General features: G+C 39.9%; 1 protein-coding gene and 1 long non-coding RNA gene across 12 annotated transcripts in view; both read left to right on the top strand.

The window, feature by feature from the left end:
- REPS1 (RALBP1 associated Eps domain containing 1) overlaps positions 1–22,354 on the top strand; it is an 85,094-nt gene that overhangs the window by 777 nt on the left and 61,963 nt on the right. The gene's annotated exons all lie outside the window — the stretch shown is intronic.
- LOC134733465 (uncharacterized) lies at positions 3–18,499 on the top strand. The gene is made up of 2 exons (XR_010116932.1): positions 3–12,788; positions 13,116–18,499. It is a non-coding gene; the product is annotated as an uncharacterized lncRNA (long non-coding RNA).

Below are 22,354 nucleotides of genomic sequence, written 5' to 3'. Positions count from 1 at the left end.
CGCGTCCCGGGGCCGGCGGGCGGCTCAGGCCTGCAGTCCCCGGCCTCCGGGAGTGGGAGTGGGCGCCGATTCCTTGGGGGCCCGGCGGGGGGCTGGTTCCTCGGGGGTCCCCGCAGCGAGCAGGGGCCGCAGGTGCCCGGGAGGCCTGGACTCGCGCCGCGGCCAAGGGGGAGGGAGTTGCCCTTAGAAGACGGAACTCCTGTGGTGGGGATCTGAAGAGCCTCAGCCGGTATCCCCCACGACCCGGAGAATCTGTGCTCTTACACTGCAAGAGCTATCTCACGTGAAGGATCTTAGGTTGTTAATGTGTGTGAATCCTAGAACCTGGCATATACAGAGCTTTTCGGATCCTGCAGAGTAGTGAAGTTATCCGTATGGGCAAAATGGTTTTTTTAATTCTTGAATTAACCGAGAAGACGCGATAGAGTGAGTTTTATAGATTTAGGAATCGAAGAAGCAGTTTTTTTAAAGGAAGCAAAATTCTTAGGGAAATTTTTAAAAATGTGAACTAGTTAGTAGTTTTACAAGTAGGCACACAAGAAGTTGTAATTATCTGTAGAACGTGTGTATGTGATGAGACTGAACAATGTTTTTCAACAGGCATTCGAAAGCATTTGTGGAACTTGTGGATTTGGGTTGGGAGATGAGTATTGAACAGCTGGTAGGCAGAAGTGCGTATTTGCGCTAATCTGAAGCCCTGGAGGAGCAAGCCCTATAGGTTTAAAGCCTTCTTTATCATATCTGCTTTTGAAACAGAAGACTTCCTAGAAGTTCTTATCTAATGTATGTGGTGAGCATTAATGCTACTCTGTTTAATGATTCATAGCTGCTAGTAGGAATCTGTCTAAACAGCATATTAGGAACAGGTTTTAAGCTTTCATCTTTTATATTGATCCAAGCTAGTTATCCACATCTCCAAAACTTAAAGCCACATGTATAGGTGTATGTAGTGGACTGCAGAGCATTGGACCAGGGTTTTGAGGGCTGAGTCCTTGACCCTACTCTGCTGTTAACCAGCAACGTGACTTTGGGTCAGGCTCTTTCCCTTTTCAAGCATAAGTATGTTCATCCACAGAATGAAAGCAAGTTTCTTCCAACAACAATTCTGTGAAGTATAAAATTGTCCACACACAGGCCTCTGTTTTAGAAGTTAAGTCTGCATTAACTATGACTAAGTTGAACGAGTTCGATCTTTTTAAATGTTCTTGTGTTTTATATTGCTTTTTTAAAGGTGGGATGTCTTACGTGCCAGTGAAGGGCAATGAGGAGTCCCAAATTCGTTCTGTTGAAAAGGGACAAATAGTAAATATTTTGGGCTTTGCTGGCCGTATATGCTCTCTGTTGCATATTCTTCTTTATGTGTTTACAAAACACAAAAATGTAAAACCATTCTTAGCTCAGAGACATACAAAACAGAGCCTGTAGTCTGCTAACGAAGGGTGCTGGTAGTGTGGTCTATGGTACTCTCCTCTTACAGCTTTGGAGTAGAACTTAAAGATCTGGTCAGAACATGCTCATTAATGATACTCTTTTTGCTCCTTTTGAAGAAATAACAAAGTATACCTTCAAGTTAGGATCTAAATAAAATTAAGAAAAAGCCTTCTCTGTTCTATTTTGGTTTGTCTTTGGGGTGAGAAGGAGTTGAAATAAAACTTTCAATCTTTTTAATGGTACACAAAGACTTTCGAACTTGAAATGTAATTTTTAGGACAGACACATTTGCATTAATGAATCTTTACTTGAAACATGTTTAATCCAATGCAAGTTATTTTTATGTTTTGCTCAATTTTATTAACATTCAAAAAATAAATTTCCATTGCCTTTTGGCATAAAGAGAGAACTTAAATATTCAGGGTTCAGTTACAAGTTGGAACTCTCTGAAAGCAGAACTCTTACAGTAATGTATACTAAATAGCAATCTAGATATCTTGGAGGCAATTTACTTAAAAATTGATCTAAGACATAGAAATATGAGACAAAAGGAAAATATGTGCTTGATTCTCTTAAGGGAGTTTGGGATTGTCTGAAAACACGGTCCTCCATTGCTTTCTAAGTGGGAAACATTTGGGGCAGCTCATATCTAATGCTTAGTTCTCTACTTAACACTGGGCTAGGCATTGCAGGCATCAGAAGAGGAGTAAGAAGCTCTTAAGGATCTTGTCAATTATAGGAGTACTCATGTATAACATAAGGTAGAATGTATGCCATAGGAGAGGTGCCAAGTGTTATGAAATACTAAGGAGGTATGACCAAGAAAGGCTTTTTGACTTAATTCAGATGGACTTTAAATTAGAGTGGAGTGAGGGGAGTGGAATTATGAGGGCTTCCAGGCAGAGAAAAAATGTGATCAAAAGTGGAAAGTGTAGGAGCCTTTTCAAGGACTAGTGTTTTCAGGATAACAGAACATAAAATTAGAAAGAGGCCATATTAGGAAAGACTCTGAAGAAGGGCAGCAGATACGATATTTCAGCAAGCAATGGAGACCCGTTGAAAAGTTTTTGACTTTGAGTGGCAGAAAGGGTAAGGAATGACACTCTTTCAGTGGTCTGGATTGGGTGCTAGGTCATGAACATCCAGCCAGGGTGACAGCAGTAGAATAGAAAGGGAGAGACTGGATATGTTATTGAAGGACTGCTGGGTAGCCACTATATGAGGTGCTTTGTGGAATAATGTTTAATTGAGGCCAGACTATCAAGGTTGGATGGAGAGCTTTGAACTAATTGTGTAGGTAACAGGGAGTGGTAGGTTTAAGAGAAATGACTCATAAAGCAGTGCTTTAGGAGTCGTTTGTCAGGGCCACGGGAATTAGAGGAATAAAACTGTAGACTTAACTTGGGGGCTGATTTTGTATGGCAGATACGAAGTGAGAAACTGGGTCAGTGGTACTCAAACATGGGAATGAGGGTGACAGTGGGGAAGAGGCATTTGGCAGTGTCTAAAGACGTTTTTGATTGTCATAACTAGAAGGGAGAGAGCAGTTCTACTGGCATCTAGTGGGTAGAGGCCAGAAATGTTGCCAAACATCCTGCAGTGCACAGGATAGCCTCCACAAGAATTGTGTGCCCAAGATGTCAACAGTGCTGAGACTGAGAAACCCTAACCTGGACTGTAGTGGTGGGAGTGGGACAAAAAATCAGATATGGGCTGGGCACGGTGGCTCATGCCTGTAATCCCACCACTTTGGGAGGCTGAGGCAGGTGGATCACCTGAGGTCAGGAGTTCGAGACCAACCTGGCCAACATGGTGAAACCCTTTCTGTACTAAAAATACAAAATTAGCTGCTTGTGGTGGCACATGCCTGTAATCCCAGCTACTCCGGAGGCTGAGGCAGGAGAATCATTTAGAACCTGGGAGGAGGAGGAGGTTGCAGTGAGCCAAGATCGTGCCACTGCACTCCAGCCTAGATGACAGAGCAAGACGCTGTCTCAAAAAAAAAAAAAAAAAAAAAAAAAAAGAGAGAGAGAGCGAGAGATGGTAGAGATTATGAAGGTAAACTTGATAGGCCTGGGTTATTTGGCAGTGTTTTGGTGAGAGTACAAGGGGGCAAGGATTATTCTTTGGACACCACTCACAGTTAGAAAAGGGGCAGGAAGAGGGCTTACTTTTCAAAAGAGACAATGGTGAGTTTGGTTTCATACATTTTTAGATGGCAATTCAGATCTCTTGGAGGCAGTTGGAAGTGGGTGGAGATTTGTCCACCCCGACTGCTGGTTCTTACAGCGGTTTAGGTTCAGAGGTTCGGGATTTCTTCCTCTGTTTTGCTCACCTAATTGTTTAGGGGTGGGAGACAGTGTCACATAGACGGGGCATGCACATACATATCAGGACCTTGGTTGCTACAGTAGTTTTCAGTGTTTGTTAGTAAAAGTTAGTAGGAGACTGAGTCATTTGGGGTCATGAGTGTAGAGAACAAATAACACCGAGTCCACAACCGAACGAGGAAGGAGCTGGCGTTTATTGAGTGCCTATTATGTTCCTTTAACCAGGCAAATCATTTTCATGGAAGAACTCATTTGATTCTTGCAACAACCTTGTGAAGTGGGTGTTATTCTTGTTTATTTTTATTTTTATTTTTTGAGACAGAGTCTCGCTCTGTCGCCCAGGCTGGAGTGCAGTGGTGCAGTCTCGGCTCACTGCAACCTCCACCTCCCAGGCTCAAGCGATTCTCCTGCCTCAGCCTCCTGGGTAGCTGGGACTACAGGCATATGCCACCACCACACTCGGCTAATTTTTGTATTTTTAGTAGAGGCGGGGTTTCACCATATTGGCCAGGCTGGTCTTGAACTCCTGACCTTGTGGTCCGCCCACCTCGACCTCCCAGAGTGCTGGGATTACAGGCTTATTCTTGTTTACTAACTAAGAACTTGATAGCAGAGCAGTTAAATAATTTATTTGTGAATATTCGTATCTCTCCCTTACTATTATTCACATCCCAGCTCTTACCTTCTCTGGTCATGTGGTTTGGGAGCAGGGTGAGGAATAAAATTCAGTTGGTCTGATTTTGACTTGCCCATAGTTCTTATGAACAGTAGGGATTTTAGAATATCTGATTTTGAGTTACGTATCAACTTCCTCCTTTGCGTAGTAAGTAGTTAAATGTATGATGATGTCTTGAAACACAGCCACTTCAGAGAAAGAGGGAGATTCTTGTAGTTGGTATTCAGGGCACACACAGATACAGTTTTTCTTTATTACCACTGTCAAATGTTTTAAGGTGTGTTCATTACATTTGCTTTGGAATAGCAGAGGAAAATCTATTCTGAGTTTAAGAGTTTGTTTTTGAAGACAGAATATCAATAGACAAAGTGAAGGAGTGGATGCTTTGTAAAATTATGCTCCATGCCACATAACAGCAAGATGAGGGGGAGAAAAATCTGGCTCATAGGATTTAATCATGAGGAATTTTGCTGTCTGCTGAGCAAGAAAATATTCAGTGTTGTGGCTTAAAAGTCAGCTTTTCCCAAAGTAGTTTATTTTATTTTTTAAAGATTAGGAAAGATGTACTATTTACCACACTAATCAGAATGTTTTCTTAGCTTTCACCAAAAGCTTCTGTTTTGGGAAATGTCTTAAAACTTCATACAGACTTTGAATGCATAATAGGTTGATAAAAGGTTCCAGTACTAACTGTTCTTTCATTGAGGTTTGTAAGCAATGTACCTTGTTAATGAAGCTGAAAATCTTTAGATCATTTGTGTTGAGCAATATCTTGTTAGAATATTTGCATAACACATAAATTTAATGGGGAAAAGCAATAACAGTGAAACAAACCATTTTGTTTTTCTCTTGAAACTTGTTTAAATCAATTACAAGATCTGGCATTAGTGAGAAGTTTAAAAATAGGAAAGCAGAGCTCATTTCTGTGTTGAAAGTTATAAACTTAACAAGTCTCAGGTTTGTTATTCTGGAGTAGTGGTTTTTAGTTCTGAATCACTAAAATAATTGTAATAAACTACAGAAATAATCTTGCCTTAATCACTTACCTATACACAGTTGAAAAAGATACTGTTTGTGAAAGAAGTCACAGTCAATGTCCTTCTGTAGTGTCCTATTTATTTACTTTTAAAATTTCTGTCTTCTTGAGTTTCTTGTGCTAGTTTCAGTCATTTTGTTTGTTTGTTTGTTTTAATCAATAGCCCAGAGTTAGAGTTTTAGTATATTGGGAATTCATGCCAAACATTTGATGGAGCGACACAAGAGCATGAGAAGCTGGTATAAAGAGCACTAACTGGGAGGCAAGTTCCAGTTCTGGCATTAGCTAACTTTGTGACCCTGAACAAATCACAGAATGTCTGATTTAGCTATGGGATTGGGTTTTCATGATTTCTGACTCAAATGAGAGTATCTTTGTGTAGGAGCGGCTAATCTATTCTAGCCACACCTCTTTAAAAGTAGCACAAAGTCGGCCGGGTGCGGTGGCTCACGCTTGTAATCCCAGCACTTTGGGAGGCCCAGGCGGGCGGATCACGAGGTCAGGAGATCGAGATCACGGTGAAACCCCGTCTCTACTAAAAGTACAAAAAAATTAGCCGGGCGTGGTGGCGGGCACCTGTAGTCCCAGCTACTCGGAGAGGCTGAGGCAGGAGAATGGTGTGAACCCGGGAGGCGGAGCTTGCAGCGAGCCGAGATCGCGCCACTGCACTCCAGCCTGGGTGAGAGAGCGAGACTCCGTCTCAAAAAAAAAAAAAAAAGTAGCACAAAGTCTTGTGGTTAATTGCTCCACTATCTTGACACTGGAACAGGATTATTTGACATTCTTTGAGGAATATAAAGAGCAGATACATACAAGAGGAAACTGATGAAAGGGTCATAAATCCATGGGTGCTTAGTTCTTCAAGGCCGTGAGAATTTGAAATGGGTGATAAGACTTGTCATTTCTGATGTTTTCCCTTATATATGTTTTATTTTCTGTAGCCTTTCCTATTATAGATGCATCTTCACTCATCTTTTCCCTCTGTGTAAGAAATTTGTCTAATGGAAGTTAAACTGTATACCAGATTTCATTGAGGTTTGATAAATTCTAAGACTTAGGCTTTTTAAAATTAAGAATACTACATCTCTTCTCCATTTTGTTTCAAGAATTAGCCAGGTGTTGAATTTGGGGGTCTGTCTCATTAAATAATGAAGCCCGAATTTATTAGTCTATCTCTTTTGGGTTGTTGATTCCATTGAGATTCTGCTGCACACACTGGACATCATCTTAGAAAACATAGTTCCAGGGGACTGTTGTGGGGTGGGGGGAGGGGGGAGGGACAGCATTAGGAGATATACCTAATTCTAAATGACGAGTTAATGGGTGCAGCAAAACAACATGGCACATGGATACATATGTAACAAACCTGCACATTGTGCACATGTACTCTAAAACCTAAAGTATAATAATAATAATAAAAAGCGGAAAAAAAAAAGAAAACATAGTTCCACAGAATTTTGCACTTAATTTGTGATTTCCAACCTTCCCCTAATTGAGTCAAGCTCATCTTATGGACGTCTACATTAATTCAATTTTAAGGAAGAGCAGGCTGACCTGTGAAATGCTAAACATTTCTTTGTCTTAAATCAGTTTTAAATACTTTGAACAAAGACCTCCTTGTGGCTGTTCTTTGTATTGGGGGTATACATGCAGTGGTGAAGGATCAAGACATCTTCTCTGACTTGTGCCAATGTCAAAAAGAAAAAGAACTGGCCAGGCATGGTGGCCTGCACCTGTAGTCTCAGTTACGTGAGAGGCAGAGGCAGGAGGATCACTTGAGCCTGGGAAGTCGAGGCTGCAGTGAGACAGTGAGACATAGTAGACATAGTAGTGTCATTGCACTCCAGCCTGGGTGACAGAGCAAGTCTCCGTTCCCCGCCCCACCACCACCCCCCTCTTCCCCCCACAAAAAAGAGGAAAAAAGGAACTGTGTACAATAATAGAGAATCATTGGGTGGTAGAATCAGAGGAGGTAGTGGGGACCTACTTAGGTGTAAGGGAAGGCGCCTTAGAGGACGCCTGGATGGGGGGTCAGGGGAGGGAGAACAAGGTGTTTCATATTGAGAGAACTGGGAAGGGCCTGAGGCTGTGAAGAACGCAGTGTGAAGAGCACAGTGTGTTTAAGGAACTGAAACTATGGACAAGAGGGGAGAATGGCGGGGACTGCATAAGGCAGGCCCTTGTACTCAGTGATAAGGAATTTGGATTTTAGTGGAAATATACTAAAAGTTTTTATTTGGGGGTGTAGCATCATCTGAATTATACTTTAAAAGATCATGCTGACTGATGTATGAGCAAAAAGAATACTGGGGGCAAGTGGAAGCAGATAGGCTAGTGGATATGCAGCAGTCCAGGCAGCAGACAGCAATGGCTTAGATTAGCAAGGTGGCAGTAGGATAGAGAGCAGTGGACATATCTGAGAATTTTTTAGGTGGTAGAAATATGAAGGCATAAATAGGGTTGGATATGGAACATAAGGGAGGGGAAAGAACTCAAGGATGTTGCTGGAAGTTGCCGCTATTGGATGGTTGGAAGAGGAGTGGATTTTGGGGGGGTTGTTTCGTGGGAGAGGTAAGGGTGAATTCAGCAGTTCCCCTTTTGTCTATCTTAGTTCTCAGAAGCCTGTAAGATTGTCAAGGAGGCCTGTTAGAGAGATCGATACATCTTTAGGAATTCAGAGATACTTGGCTTAGAGATGTCAGTTTGAAGATTGTCACTATGTTAGTGATACTTAAGGTAATGAAAATGAATGAAATAATTGAAGGAAAGATTATAAAGAAGAAAGAAAGATTGACTAGAATTGGAATCCTGAGGAATGCTGAACATTTCCAAGTTGGGTAAACTGGAAGGCTTCTTGGAAGGAGGCTAGGAAGCACACAATCAGAGTGGTGCAAATTGGGAATGTGTAAGGTACAGTATTATCATGTCATGGATGCCAAATAATGCAAGTATTTCAAGGCGGGTGGGTAGTCAGCTGTATTGAGTTTCACTGAGAGGCTGAGAACATGTGGGCAGGAATGTGGCCATTGGATTTGGCAACCTGGAAGTTATTAGTAACTTCAGTGAGCCAGTTTCATGGACTAGTGTAGATGGATGCCAGATTTGAGTGATTTGAGGGATAAATGATGGCTGAGGAACTAGAGACAGGGTGTATAGGTAGCTTTTAAAGAAGTTTGCCTATGAAAGGGAATATATACAGGGTAGAAGCTAGAGATGTATGAGGATATAAAGGAAATCTTTTTGTTTGTTTCTTTTTGAGTGTGAGAAATTCTGCAGAATGATTTTAGTTGTTAGGATTGCTAAGATAAGGGAGATGAGAAGTCCTTGAGAAAGCAGGAGTGGTCAGGATCCTGACTGCACAGAGTCCTTTGATAGGAAGGGGATACTTTCTCCGTTTTTTTTTCTTTTTCTTTTGTGATGGATTCTCACTCTGTCGCCCAGGCTGGAGTGCAATGGTGTGGTCTTGGCTCACTGCAACCTCCGCCTCCCAGGTTCAAGCGATTCTCCTGCCTCAGCCTTCAGAGTTGCTGGGATTACAGGTGCCCACCACCACGCCTGGCTGATTTTTGTCTTTTTAGTAGAGACAAGGTTTCACCATGTTGGCCAGGCTGGTCTCGAACTGCTGACCTCGTGATCTGCCCTCCTTGGACTCCCAAAGTGCTGGGATTACAGGCATGAGCCACTGTGCCCAGCCACTTCCTCAGTTTTAACAGTGGGGAAGAAAGAACAACATGGTTACAGACGCAAGTAGGAATATAGATTTAGTGGGTGGAATATAGATTTAGTGGGAGGATGTTCTGGCCTAATGGCTTTTATTTGTTTTTTACAAACTGAGGTGGGATTAACAGTGTAGTAGTGACATAAAATCTTAATATGAAAGTAAGAAAAAAATACATTCACATTAGCTTTAAAGAGGCCTAACATACTTACGAATAAACTTAAGAAAAGAGTCACCAAGATTTTTTATTTAAAACTACAAAACAGGGCTGGGCACAGTGACTTACGCCTGTAATCCTAGCACTTTGTGAGGTCGAGGCGGGCAGATCACTTGAGCCCAGGAGTTTGAGACCAATCTGGGCAACATAGGGAGACCCCTGCCTGTAAAAAAAGATAAAATAAATTAGCTGGGTGTGGTGGTGTGCACCTGTGGTCCCAGCTACTTGGGAGGCTGAGGCAGGAGGATGGTTTAAGCCTGGGAGGCAGAGGTCAGGGAGGCAGAGGTCAGAGAGACCCGAGATTGCGCCAGTGGACTCCATCCTGGGCAACAGAGCCAGACCATGTCTCAAAAAAAAAAAAAAAAAGGAAAAGAAAAGAAACAAATAATTGGGCTTTATTAAATATTTTTAAAACTTTTACACTTGAGAGGATCCTTAAGAAAGTATAAAAAGATAAGCTGCAGATTGGGGAGAAATATTTGCATATTATAAACATGGTAAAGGTCTTTAATCTAGAATATGTTTGAAAAATCTTACAACTCACTTATAAAGAAAAAAAAAAAAACTGGGCGAAAGCCCATTCTTAGGCTTAAGCCCATTAAATAGGTATTTCACCAAAGACGACAATAAGAATGGCCAATAAGCATATGAAAAGATGTTAACACCATTAATCATTAGGGAAATGCAAATTAAATCACAGTAATATACTATCACGCACTGACCAGAGTGGCTATAATTAAAAAGACTGACAATACCTAGTATTTGTATTGTTGAGAAACTGGAACCCTTAGGCACTTCTTGGGACTGTAAATGACACAGCCACTTTGGGAAACAGTTTGGCTTTTTCTTAAAAAGTTAAGCATAAATTTGCCATAGCAACCAGCAGTTCCACTCTTAGGAACCTGCCCAAGAGAAATGAAAATACATGTGCAAATAAAGAAAGGTATGTACATATCTGTTAGCATTATTCACAATAGTCAAAAACTGGAAAACAATTCAAATATCCATCACATGCTGTTTGAATAAAATGCGGAAAACTATTCTGCAATAAAAAAGAAACAAATTAGTGATATATGTTATAACAAACATGAATGTCAAAAACATGGCTCTGGGCAACATAGCAAGACCCTGTCCCAAAAAATTAATAAATAAAATTAGCCAAATGTGATGGCACCCGCATATCATTGAAGCTATTCTTGGAAGGCTGAGGAAAGAGGATAGCTTAAGCCCAGGTGTTTGAGGCTGCAGTGAGCTGTGTTCACGCCACTACACTCCAGCCTGGGTGACAGAGCAAGACCTCATCTGTAATAACAACATGCTAACTGTCAAACCAAATATAAAAGAGTACATAGTGTGTGGTTACATTTATATGGACTGTCTACAAAAAGCAAATCTATAGAGATACAGCAGATTAGTGGTTGCCTGAGGCCACAGCAAGAGAAATGGTCTGGAGGAAAATACTTGGGTGACAGAAAAATTCTAAAATTAGATTGCAGTGATAGTGCTCTATACACTCTATAATTTTCTTAAAACTCAATGAATTGTACACGTACGATGGTTGAATTTTATGGTGTATAAATTATACTTCAAAGCTATGAATTAAAAATTACAAAATAGTCATCTTGGAGAATGTAAAGGTTGAGTGTAGTGGAGAATGAAGGACTGTGTACTGCTTACATAGTTTAATTACAAAACTTCAGCATAATGTAATCTGGCATTTGATAAAAGATTTAAATTTTGAAAGATGATGTACTGATAGATTTTTACGTGTAGAGGAGATTGCCATATCTCATCTTCCAAGATTCATTAGAACTGAGTATATTTACATTACATTAGCATGAAGCTAACATTTATTCACTGTTCTGTGTGACAGGGACTGCTCTGCATGCTTTATATGTGTTATTTTACAAGTACATTATTTATTGACCTTAGAAGGGGCTAAAAATAATATGATTTAGAATGAAGACGAGTTTCCATCTATTGACCTTTGGTGGTATGATGAATTTTTGTACACTTAACTCAGATATCTTAATATTATGGGAAATTACAGAAATACAACACCTCAAAGAATAATGCGAGTTTGAAGTAGTCATGACTGACAAGTAATAATTTTAATGAAATAGTAGTTTCACTCTACAGGACTATTTTGGGTTGCTTTGTCCACTGAAATAATCACTGTCACTATCATGAATCTTTTTGTGGGCCATTCTAATGTTACTTAAAGGGACTGATTTGGTGTCTTTGTATTTTGAAATAGCTGTATTCAATCTGAGTTTACATAAGTAGCTAGATCTTGGGCCCAATCCTCACAATTGTAATAGCATGTTCCTTTGGAGAAAAAAAAAATTGCATAAAGTGATTATTGCTTCTTTTTGTCCATGGGTTATGCAAAATGTCTTACTTGGAAATAGAAATATCTATATCCTTGAAACAAGAAATCATTATCTGGAAACTAAGAGTATACTAGTTTTTCTTGGTGTCTCATTTGTGACTGAAAGGATCAGAGGTTTGACTTCAAAGTGTTTATTGATACTGTATATTAATAGCTGATTTAGAAGGATGCATATTTTTTCTGAAGCACTTCATTATGTTCCATAGAAAAGTAATTACAACACCCTAGTAATTTTCTGTGTCAGCAAGTATTGAGTGTAGTCAAAATAGCATAGACTTTGGAATATGACAGTTCTAGATTTTGAATCTCCAGTTGGTGCTTATTAACTTCTCATCTTTTGTAAGTACTTAACCTCTCTTGAGATCTCATTTCCTCGTCTGTAAACTGAAGCTAATACCATTTCTGAAGGTTTTTTTTTTTTTGAGACGGAGTCTGGCTCTGTCCCCCAGGCTGGAGGGCAATGGCACAATCTCGACTCACTGCACCCTCCGCCTCCCAGGTTCAAGTGATTCTCCTGCCTCAGCCTCTCAAGTAGCTGGGATTACAGGTGCCTGCAACCGCGCCCAGCTAATTTTCGTACTTTTTAGTAGAGATGGGGTTTCATCATGTTGGCCAGGCTGGTCTCCAACTCCTAACCTCAGGTGATCCTCCGCCTTGGCCATTTCTGAAGTTTTAATACTACCAAACTGATAGTGCCTGGTTCTTAGAAGGTGATCAAGTAAGTTTCACTCACTCAAGCTCTGCTTTATAGGAGAAAACACAGAATTTGTGTAATCTTGGCTTTAGTACTACAGAAAATTGTCTGTTGTTCTTCAAACCTAGCTTTATACCTTTCGTTGATTTTGTTGTGTGAACTTAATAATGCTTTCGCAACCCTTTTATTCTGTCAGTAAGCCTTTTGTTTTGCCCTTTCACTGGATAATGAATTTGAGGGTTTGCTCTCTTGAAGTGAAGTTTACCACTAGAGGACTCAAAGAATGATTCTGAGGTTTTTTTTTTTTGTTTGTTTTTTTTTTTTTTTTGAGAAGGAGTCTCGCTCTTTCACCCAGGCTGGAGTGCAGTGGCGCGATCTCGGCTCACTGCAGGCTCCGTCCCCCGGGGTTCACGCCATTCTCCTGCCTCAGCCTCCCGAGTAGCTGGGACTACAGGCGCCCGCCACCTCGCCCGACTAATTTTTTTGTATTTTTTAGTAGAGACGGGGTTTCACCGTGTTAGCCAGGATGGTCTTGATCTCCTGACCTCGTGATCCGCCCTCCTCGGCCTCCCAAAGTGCTGGGATTACAGGCGTGAGCCACCGCGCCCGGCCGATTCTGAGGTTTTGAGCCTACAGAATGGTGATGCCATTAACATGGAAATAAAGAAGCAGAGGGCAGGGTGGGGGGTTTGGGGAGAAGATAACGTGGTGAATTTTGTATGTGCTGAGTGTGATGCCGTGTTCATTACTTCTGGGCAGCAGAGTTAGGAGGGCATTTGAAAGCTTGAGAGTAGTAGCTGGGTGGCTTTAGAAGCGTGTGCAGACTTAGTGGTGGTTCCTGAGTGAGGCTGTTCACTAAAAATGAGGACTGCAAGCCTAATTTTTTTTTTTTTTTTTTTTTGAGACAGGGTCTCACTCTGTCACCCAGGCTGGAGTGCGGTGGCATGGCATGATCATTGCTCACTGCAGCCTCAACCTCCCAGGCTCAAGGGATCCTCCCACCTCAGCTTCCCAAGTAGCTAGGACTACAGGCACATGCCACCATGCCCAGCTAATTTTTGTATTTTTTAGCTGTTGTTAAACTCCTGGACTCAAGCGAGGATTACAGGCGTGAACCACCATGTCCGGCCTTAAAGTCTTTATATTTGAAATACCTTTCAGAGTTAATTAACTCTGATATTGTCCCAGAGATTTAGGTTTCTGTTTTCACTTAAGACCTCAGGAGTTTTCTGAAACTTTCTTGAAACTGTTAGGAAGGCCATGTGGGTGTGGAAGTATAATGTCTCTTCATCTGAAATTAGGTCAGCCTCCAAAGACTTGAATCTTGGATGTTAAACCCAAAGGCACCTTACATTTTAAACTCAAAACACATTTGGACATTTAATATAAGAGGTTTTAGCTATTTGTATAAGCAACCGCTAAACACCTGGACACATAGTCATTGTATTTAGCTGAGGAGTGAGCCTTGGAGCTGAAGAATCTAGCCTACCTCTTCACATCAGCATCTCATTTGCAGCTTTGTGATTCTCATGTAACACAGGATCTCATTTAATCCTTGTAATAAGCGTGCCATTTCATTATCAATAGGAAAGTGTATGCTCTTACGATATTCAAGAATTGATAGATTCTTGAAGGTTTGTAGACAGATTTCTTGAGGTTTAGTTAACCTGTGGCATTGCTGTACCATTTGTTCAGGGCATGGATCTATTGAATTCCTATTCTCCATATATTCAGAATTTTTTTTTCAATTCAATACCCTATAATTACACCTTTCATTAATTCAACAAACACCATTAAACAACTGCTGTGCTCCAGGGTATGTACCTAGGGCACTGGGTTTGCAGAGGTGAGTGAAGGAGACATGGTTCCTGTCCTGGAAAACGGAATCTTCTAAGCTCCAAGGGGTCACTGTGCCTGTCTGCTTCCTGACTGTACTCCTGGCACATTGTCAGTAGTGAATATTTGTTGAATGAGTGAACATGATTTATCTTTTTTCCCCAGAAATATGTTTGCTTATCTCTAACCTTAATATACATTGCCAGCCAATTCAAATGATAGTAATAATTAATGCTGATGTAGTGCCTACTATATCAGCATTGTTTGTGGCCCTTTATATATGATAATTCATTTTACTTTCAATGATCTGAAGTGGATACAGTTTATTATCTCTATTTTTAAAATGACACAGAGGATAATTAACTTCTCTACGATTACACAGCTAGTAAGTCGTAGAGCTGGGATTTAAGTAGTCCTGCTTTAAACTACTACACTCTATGTATGTTTCATGGAGGCTTAAGAGTGAAAGTCAGATTACTTTCTGACAAGCTTGTGTATTACTCCTTCAAAAATGTTTTCTTATTCAGAGTTTGATTCCCAGTAGAATTTTTTTACAGTCTTTATATTATTGCTGAGGTTGTATTAAACTTACTGTATTTTTTCTTAGGATCCAGAGCAAATTCTTCCTACAATGAATTCTACATTGAGATATTTACAGACTAACTAATTTTATAGTCCTTTGGTTTCCTTCATAATTTTTATCACAGGCTTACTTACCTAAATTTGAATCATCAAGTTATATCTCTAGAATGTTGTATCATCTTTCATGAATTAGAAAGGTCTTTTAAATAATTTTTGAACTTTCACTTAAAATACCATGTGTTTTTTGTTTTTTAGTTTGACATCCTACTTGAACTTTTTCCTGATCATCCCAACCAGATAACCCCTCCTTCTGTAGTCTCCCAACTCTATTCTGTATGTTTGCACTTGTATACAATTTGTACTTTAGGTTATTCTTCCTGTGTATCTGTTTCCCTTGATAGGTGGCAAACAATTTGAGGGTAAGTTTTAGCCCTGTTTGTTTCCTTTATTATCACTTCGTTCCTGTTAGGCACTCACTCAAAACCTATTAGACTGCTTAGTTGGTGCTTTAGAACTTCATTCCTCATCAGTACATTGATGGGTCCTAGCCTAGCCTCTTCATTCTATCATACCACTTAAAAAATTCCAAATTATAATTAATGAGTTTTTTTCAACAGTATGGAACTCTGAGACCAGACTGCGTAGTGCTTTCAATTAGACTGTGAATATTCTCGTTAATACTTTTAAAGTTGGTGAGGTGATGCTAGTCAAACACACTGAGCATGCTTGCTAATAACTTTAAGGAATTGTTACGTCAAGGCTGTTCTCTTAATTTTTTTTTTTTTTTTTTTAGTGGTTTCGTGGCTCACTTTAGTAGTAAACTCACATGCATTTCTCTGCCCTGCAGAGGCATAATTTTCAATTGTTGACAGTGAGCAAGCAGTGGTAGACAAGCATGTAGTCTGAATAAGAAAACAGGTCAGTGGAGTTTCTCATTTAATTTAGTTAACTCTTTTGGAGGGAAGGTATAGCATGCCCATAAAATGAATGGTGATAACAGAGAGCATTTCAAATCTGAGTAGTCATGCGTAATCAGCCTTAAAAGCTTCTACCAACCCACTGCTACATCTCACAGGCTTGTTTCTGATTATTCTCCTAATAGGGACTTTGTGTTCCTTCCCAGCAGATCTGTTTTTCTGTTTCTCACACAGCTTTTACTTGTTCTTTATCTATTCTTCTTTATCATGTAACTTCCCTCATCTACAGGACTCTCTCCTCACTTTCGTGCTTATTCCGCCCCCCTTTTCAAAACATGGCTTAATTGACTTTTGTAGGTTTTGGAAATTAATTTGAACAACTTCACTCTCACTGAGACCAGTTTCCCTCCTGCCTATCCTTTTGTATATGTTTTGTACTGTATTGATTTTTGTTCATTTATGCTGTTGCTTGGTGTGTTTATGCCATTGCTTGGCTGCTTCTGCAGTATCTCTATATCCCAGCAATATTGTGAGCAAGTTGTGAATAAAACTCAGATTTCTTTTCTTTCTTGATGTGCAGAACAGCAAAAACACATAATAGATGTTTAGAAAACATAGGCAACTTTTTAGGGCAAGCCATTTGCTTAGCCCTGCTTTGCTGTGCATTCATAGACGTGATTGGGATGATGACTTAAGGCAATTCTGGGCTCCTCACCCAGGGAAGTGAAAAGTGGGGGTGGTGAAGCTTGAAGCCTTGGATGTTCCACTGCCTAGCACTATGGGTACTCTCTCCCCACCCCAATCAACATTCTGGGCATGAGAAGAGAAGGAGGCAGTAAGAACAGAACAATAGCACAGAATTCTCTGAGGTCTGACTTCGCTGCTTTGCTGACAAGACGTTGCTGCTTTCCGCTCCCTCCCTTTCAGGATCTTTTTCCCTTACCTACCCCCACTTTTTTTTATATATAGCAGAGTGATTGTAAGACATTTTTTAAAAACTGGTAATTTATTGGCAACTAAAAAAATAAATTATGGTAGAATCTGGATACCTTGGCACTATAGCGTATACTTTTTTTTCATAAAATATAATGAGGCACAACTAATGCAGAGTTCCAGTGTGCCTGGCTGCAAGTGGAGGCCCACAAGTCAATTTAGAGATGAGGGTGCTGGGTTGGGTCATGGTACACACAGGATTTCACACATTCCCTAGCACAGGCCACTGAGACATGTGCCATGTCAGAATTACAGATTGTACTACTTGTCATTATCTCATAGGAATAGTAGAAACTGCAGATCTTAAACCTTTGAAAGCTAATGACCCACTGTATTCTGTGCCTTCATTCAGAACACTGAAGAATTAATGGCTGGTGGAAGGGAGCTTATGGTTAGATTTTTTCTGTTTACCACCCACAGTTTTGAACCCTGAGAGATAGAAATCTTTTACTTCCCTAAGTACATTTCCCTCTAAGATTTGATTCTGGAGTGAATCCAAACTTAGCGTTTCTCACTAGCACTTAACAAATGGCAAAAAGGGAATTGTCATAGTTACTAATTGTATTGTTTCATGGTTATTTTCTACATAATGTTCCTTTTTGCTTCTGGTGTTACTCATTTGACCCTGCACACCCATCTAGCTGCCTTCCTATTTTTCTTCTTCCTTTTACTGCCAAATAACAAATGACCTGATTTATTCTCTACTGCCCGTAACCTGGGCACTAGTAATCTAACTTTTATTTTTATTTTCTGATTTATCTTTTGAGACAGGGTCTTGCTCTTTCACCCAAGCTGGAGTGCAATGGCATGATCTTGGTTCACTGCACCTCTGTTACCTGAGCTTAAGTGATCCTCCCACCTCAGCCTCCCAAGTAGCTGGGACTACAGGTGTGCACCACCATGCCCGGCCTTTTTTTTGGTATTTTTATTAGAGATGGGGTTTCGCCATGTTGGCCAGGCTGGTCTCGGACTCCTCAGCTTAAAAGCAATCTGCCTGCATTGGCCTCCCAAAGTGCTGGGATTTTAGGTGTGAGCCACTGTGCTTGATGTAATTTAACGTTTATATTCCCCCCCTCCCCCCCTTTTTAAAGATATTCTTAAAGTTCATTGTTATCCTAATCACCACATCCAGTGACCTTTCACTTTCCTTGCAATTGGCAGTGAATCACTTCTTGGTGGATATTGTCTCTTCTTGTTCATCATGGAGCTGAAATACTCTGTCTTTAACATCCTGATTGTCTTCCTGCTGTCTGGTTTGGAGTCAGCTTTGACTCCTCTTTTCCATTTATCCAACTTACAAAGTCCTTCAGATTCTCTTTGAAAGGACTTAGCCATTCTTTTCTGTTCTTAGTGTTACTCTAATCCAAGCTCTGAATGCCTCATTGATAAACTACTATAGTGGCCTCCTAAATCTTAAGCTTTTCTGTGATTGCTGAAGAATAGATTAGTGAATTATAAATTATATGCTACTCTTCTGAAATGTTCAGTGAAAATTAGTGTGGCATTTAGAGCCTTCATCATCTAGCTTCAGTGTACCACCTAGCCACCACTACGGTCCTTGCATTGACCTATTGGCACCCTGAATTGTATTGCCTCTCTTGTTTTGACTAATAAAAAACCTGCCCATTCTTTAAGGTCTAGAGATGAGGTACTTACTAAAAAAAAAAAAATCCCAATTCACAGTAACCTCTCTCTTTATTTAATTATTACAGGGGCCAAGTACTAATTATATAGCACCTATAATGGACCAGACATCAAGCTATTTGACATATATTTAACTTTACATTTAGAGATACATATTTCAGTTTTTCAACTGAGAAACCTTGAGCTACAGAGAGGCTACATGTGCAACATGAGCTGGGATTCAAATTCAGTTTCATGTGATGGCAAAGCTTGTGCTCAGGTTGCCAACCATTTTGATGCTTAAAATTACAGCCTTACTGGGCACAGTGGCGCATGGCTGTAATCCCAGCACTTTGGGAGGCCAAGGCAGATGGATCACTTGAGCCCAGGAGTTTGAGACCAGCCTCGGCAACATAGTGAGACCCCATCTCTACCAAAAAAAAAAAGAAAAAATTGGCCAGATGCAGTGGTGCACGCCTGTTAGCTGCTCAGGAGGCTAAGACAGGAGGGGTTTGAACCAAGGAGGTTGAGGATGCAGTCAGCCAAGATCACGCCACTGCACTCCAGCCTGTAAGACAGACCTGGGAGACACAGCAAGACCTATCTCAAAAAAAAAAAAAAAAAAAAAATTACAGCCTTATATCATAGATTGTGTGTTGTTTGCAACTAGGGCAGAAAGTTTTTGACAAAAAGGGTTCTGTGTTAAAATTTTGTTTTCCTCCCAGGGCCAAGTATGTATTTTCAACATTGTATGTAAGTACTTAAGAGGAGAAGACTTTGATGAGATGTTTCTATAATGCTACTAGGTACAATAACTAGTCTGCTATTCAGTGTTAGCACATTCTATACAATATTGAGAATACATGAAAGACTGCAGATATGGGTGTGTACTTGAATCAAGGAGAGGCAGTAGAGCAGCCTTATGTTCTGTTCCGCAAAACGTGAGATGTGTACCCAATTCTTGCACATAGTAAGGAAGCTGTTCTCTTGTTGTTTTTCACATCTGATTATTCATGGAGAAAGTTTCAGCTTGGAGCTAGTAAATTTTTTTTTTAACACCGTTCTCGTATTATTTGCTCTCTTCTTTTAATAAAGGACAGGTAGGCCTTGATGTGGCTGTAAGCACATTTAGCAGACAGTGGTATTTGGCTGAAATTACAGTTTTGTTTTCATTGAATATATTATTTTTTATCTCTATTTCAAGTGAAGTAGAATTTTCCATTTATACATGATACAAAGTTTCTTTTAAAATAAGTTTAACTTTAAAAAAGTGTCTCATTTAAAGAAAAAATACTAAGTACATAATAGTGCAAGTGGTCCATGAACATGACAGAATTTGTGAAGGTGGTATGCAAGTGTCTGAAATTTGGGAGATACTGGCATAGTGAGAAAAGCCAGGCTTTGGAGTTCTACAAAACTGGGTTCATATCTTGGCTCTGCAAATTTCTAGTCAATATCCTTGGGCAAGAACTATCTCTTTGCCCATTACTTTGATTTGTAAAATGAAAATAACAATGCGTAATTTTTAGGGTCATTTTTGAGGATTGTATTAAAGAAGTACTGATACACCACTCAATAAATGATAGCTTTTTCATCATTGTCACTTTTATTTTATTTTCATTTAGTCAGCTTAAAATCCTTGATGGAATTTTTAAGTTGAAGTTTAATTCTTAGGAGTTACCACCATCAAGCAAGTACAGATGGTCCCTGACTTAACAATGATTTGATTTAGGATTTTTCACATTTACAGTGGTGTGAAAGCGATACACATTCAGTACACTCCTCAACTTGTGATGGAATCACGTTCCAGTAAACCCATCATAAGGTGAAAATATTGTAAGTCGAAAACATACTTTTGACTTGGGATATTTTCAGCTTAGGTTGGGTTTATCGGGATGTGACCCCCATCATAAGTTAAGGAGCATCTGTACTTAACTGCTCTGAGCCTTAGTTTCTCTGGGCATTAATTAGTTTTTTTCTTCCTGCGTTTGGGGAATAAAGGTAACCCCTGCCTCATAGGATTGTTTTGAGGACTAAATGAATTCATTCATAAAGGACCTGGAACAGCGCCTGGTACTTGGAATAGTGCTTTATATAGCTGTTAGCTACTACTGTTGTTATTCTGGTAGGAAGCAGCTTTTTGCAGATCCTGAGGCTCTTTTTCTTTGTTCTTATCATGTGTTGGGGATGGAGTGTGCTTAGTGATGTTTGTGTATGTTCATTAAGTACCTACTGAGTATAAAGTGTTGCTGCCCTGGGATTATGGTAAATAGGCAAGGGAGAATGTAGAAAGTCTTCAGCAAAACTACTCTGAACTACCTTTACCCTAAAATTATTGCTGCATACAGCTATAGAAACTCAAAAGGAAGACACTAATAAATCCCAGCAGATCGAGTGGCCTAAGGTTGAGTCAACCTCAACTTTTGTGTGTGATACTGTACTTTTTAATTGAGTAAAATGTGAATGTAACTTCTTGTATATTTGATCTCATAATCATATTTAAATAACCACCTGTGTTATTTTTCGAAGGAGTCACATATCTAATCTATGTCTGGCACTTTGGCAGAAATAGATTTTTAAAGATTAGATGTTGTCTTATCCATTTTATGTTGCTATTTTAAACAGAATACCATAGACTGGGTAATTGTTAATGAAAAAAAAGATTATTTCTTACAGTTCTGGGGGCTGGGAAGTCCAGGGTCGAGGAGCTCGTATCTGGCTAGGGCCTTGTTGCATTATCCCATGATGGAAAGCAGAAGGGCAAGAGAGCACAATTGCATGCTCAGGAGCGGGCCCAATTGCCTTTTATAATGAATCAACTGTGATAAATTACATTAATCTATTCACGAAGGCAGGGCCCTTGTGACCTAATCACCTCTTAAAGGTCCTGCCTCTCAACACTGTTGTTGTATTGGAGATTAAATTTCCAAAGCATGAACTTCAAACCATAGCCTGTGGTTTAAAGCATATCTTCAAACCATAGCAGATGTTTTCAGCAGGTAGTTTGTGTTGTAGTTATATGAAATGTTAGGGAATTTGCATTCAGAGAAATGATATTTGTATTAGAAGGGACCTTAGAGATAAAATTCGACGTTTTCATTTTTTTAGGCAGAAGCTCGAGAAATATGACACCTATCAAAACTTGGTTCTGCGGCTTTCCAACCAAAAACTTAACAACTCTTGTTTTATGATGTAACATACTAAAACTCTGTTATAATGCAGCTTATTGGATGAATGTACTACTGGGCAAATATGATCCCTTATTAAATAATGAAGTGATAAAGAGCATGGGTTTCAATCTAAGTTCTGTCACTTGCTGTGTGTCCTTGAGCAAGTATGGTCAGTTCTCTCAACTATAAAACAGTACCTACCTCATAGGGTTGTTAGGATGATTAGGTTAGTTAACACGTTACGAGCTTGGAACAGTACCTGACACATGGTGTGTGCACAGTTAATGCTTGTCATTATTATAATAATCATCTTTTTTGTCATTCTCACCCTGTGATAACCCATAGCACTGGTGTAGTACATTATCCTAACAGTGGAATGGGTTTCCCTTTATCATATTATAAGTAAAGAAATTTCCCTGTCCCATTTGCTCCTGCTTGACCAGTGGTAACAGATATATACCAGAAATTATATCATGCTTAACTCTGTTTAACCACGATTCTACTCACTTGAGATACTTGAGAGCTCCACTGTATTCTGTGCACTTAGGAATAATTGTGGGCTCCTGCTTCTCCCACTAGAGGAGCAGTAGTGGCAACATAGTACAGTTGGTGAAAACACACTCTGGAATCTTCAACTTCATCACTTACTGTGACCAGGGATGAATTACTGAGCCTCTCTGTACTTCAATTTTCTCATCTGTAAAATAGGATAGAAATCTCTGTCCTTCTGGGCTAAGAT

This window comes from Symphalangus syndactylus, chromosome 2 (genome assembly GCF_028878055.3).
Source record: "Symphalangus syndactylus isolate Jambi chromosome 2, NHGRI_mSymSyn1-v2.1_pri, whole genome shotgun sequence".
NCBI lineage: Eukaryota > Metazoa > Chordata > Mammalia > Primates > Hylobatidae > Symphalangus > Symphalangus syndactylus.
Note: the sequence above shows the minus strand (reverse complement) of the source record. Positions and strands in the feature narration are given on the sequence as shown.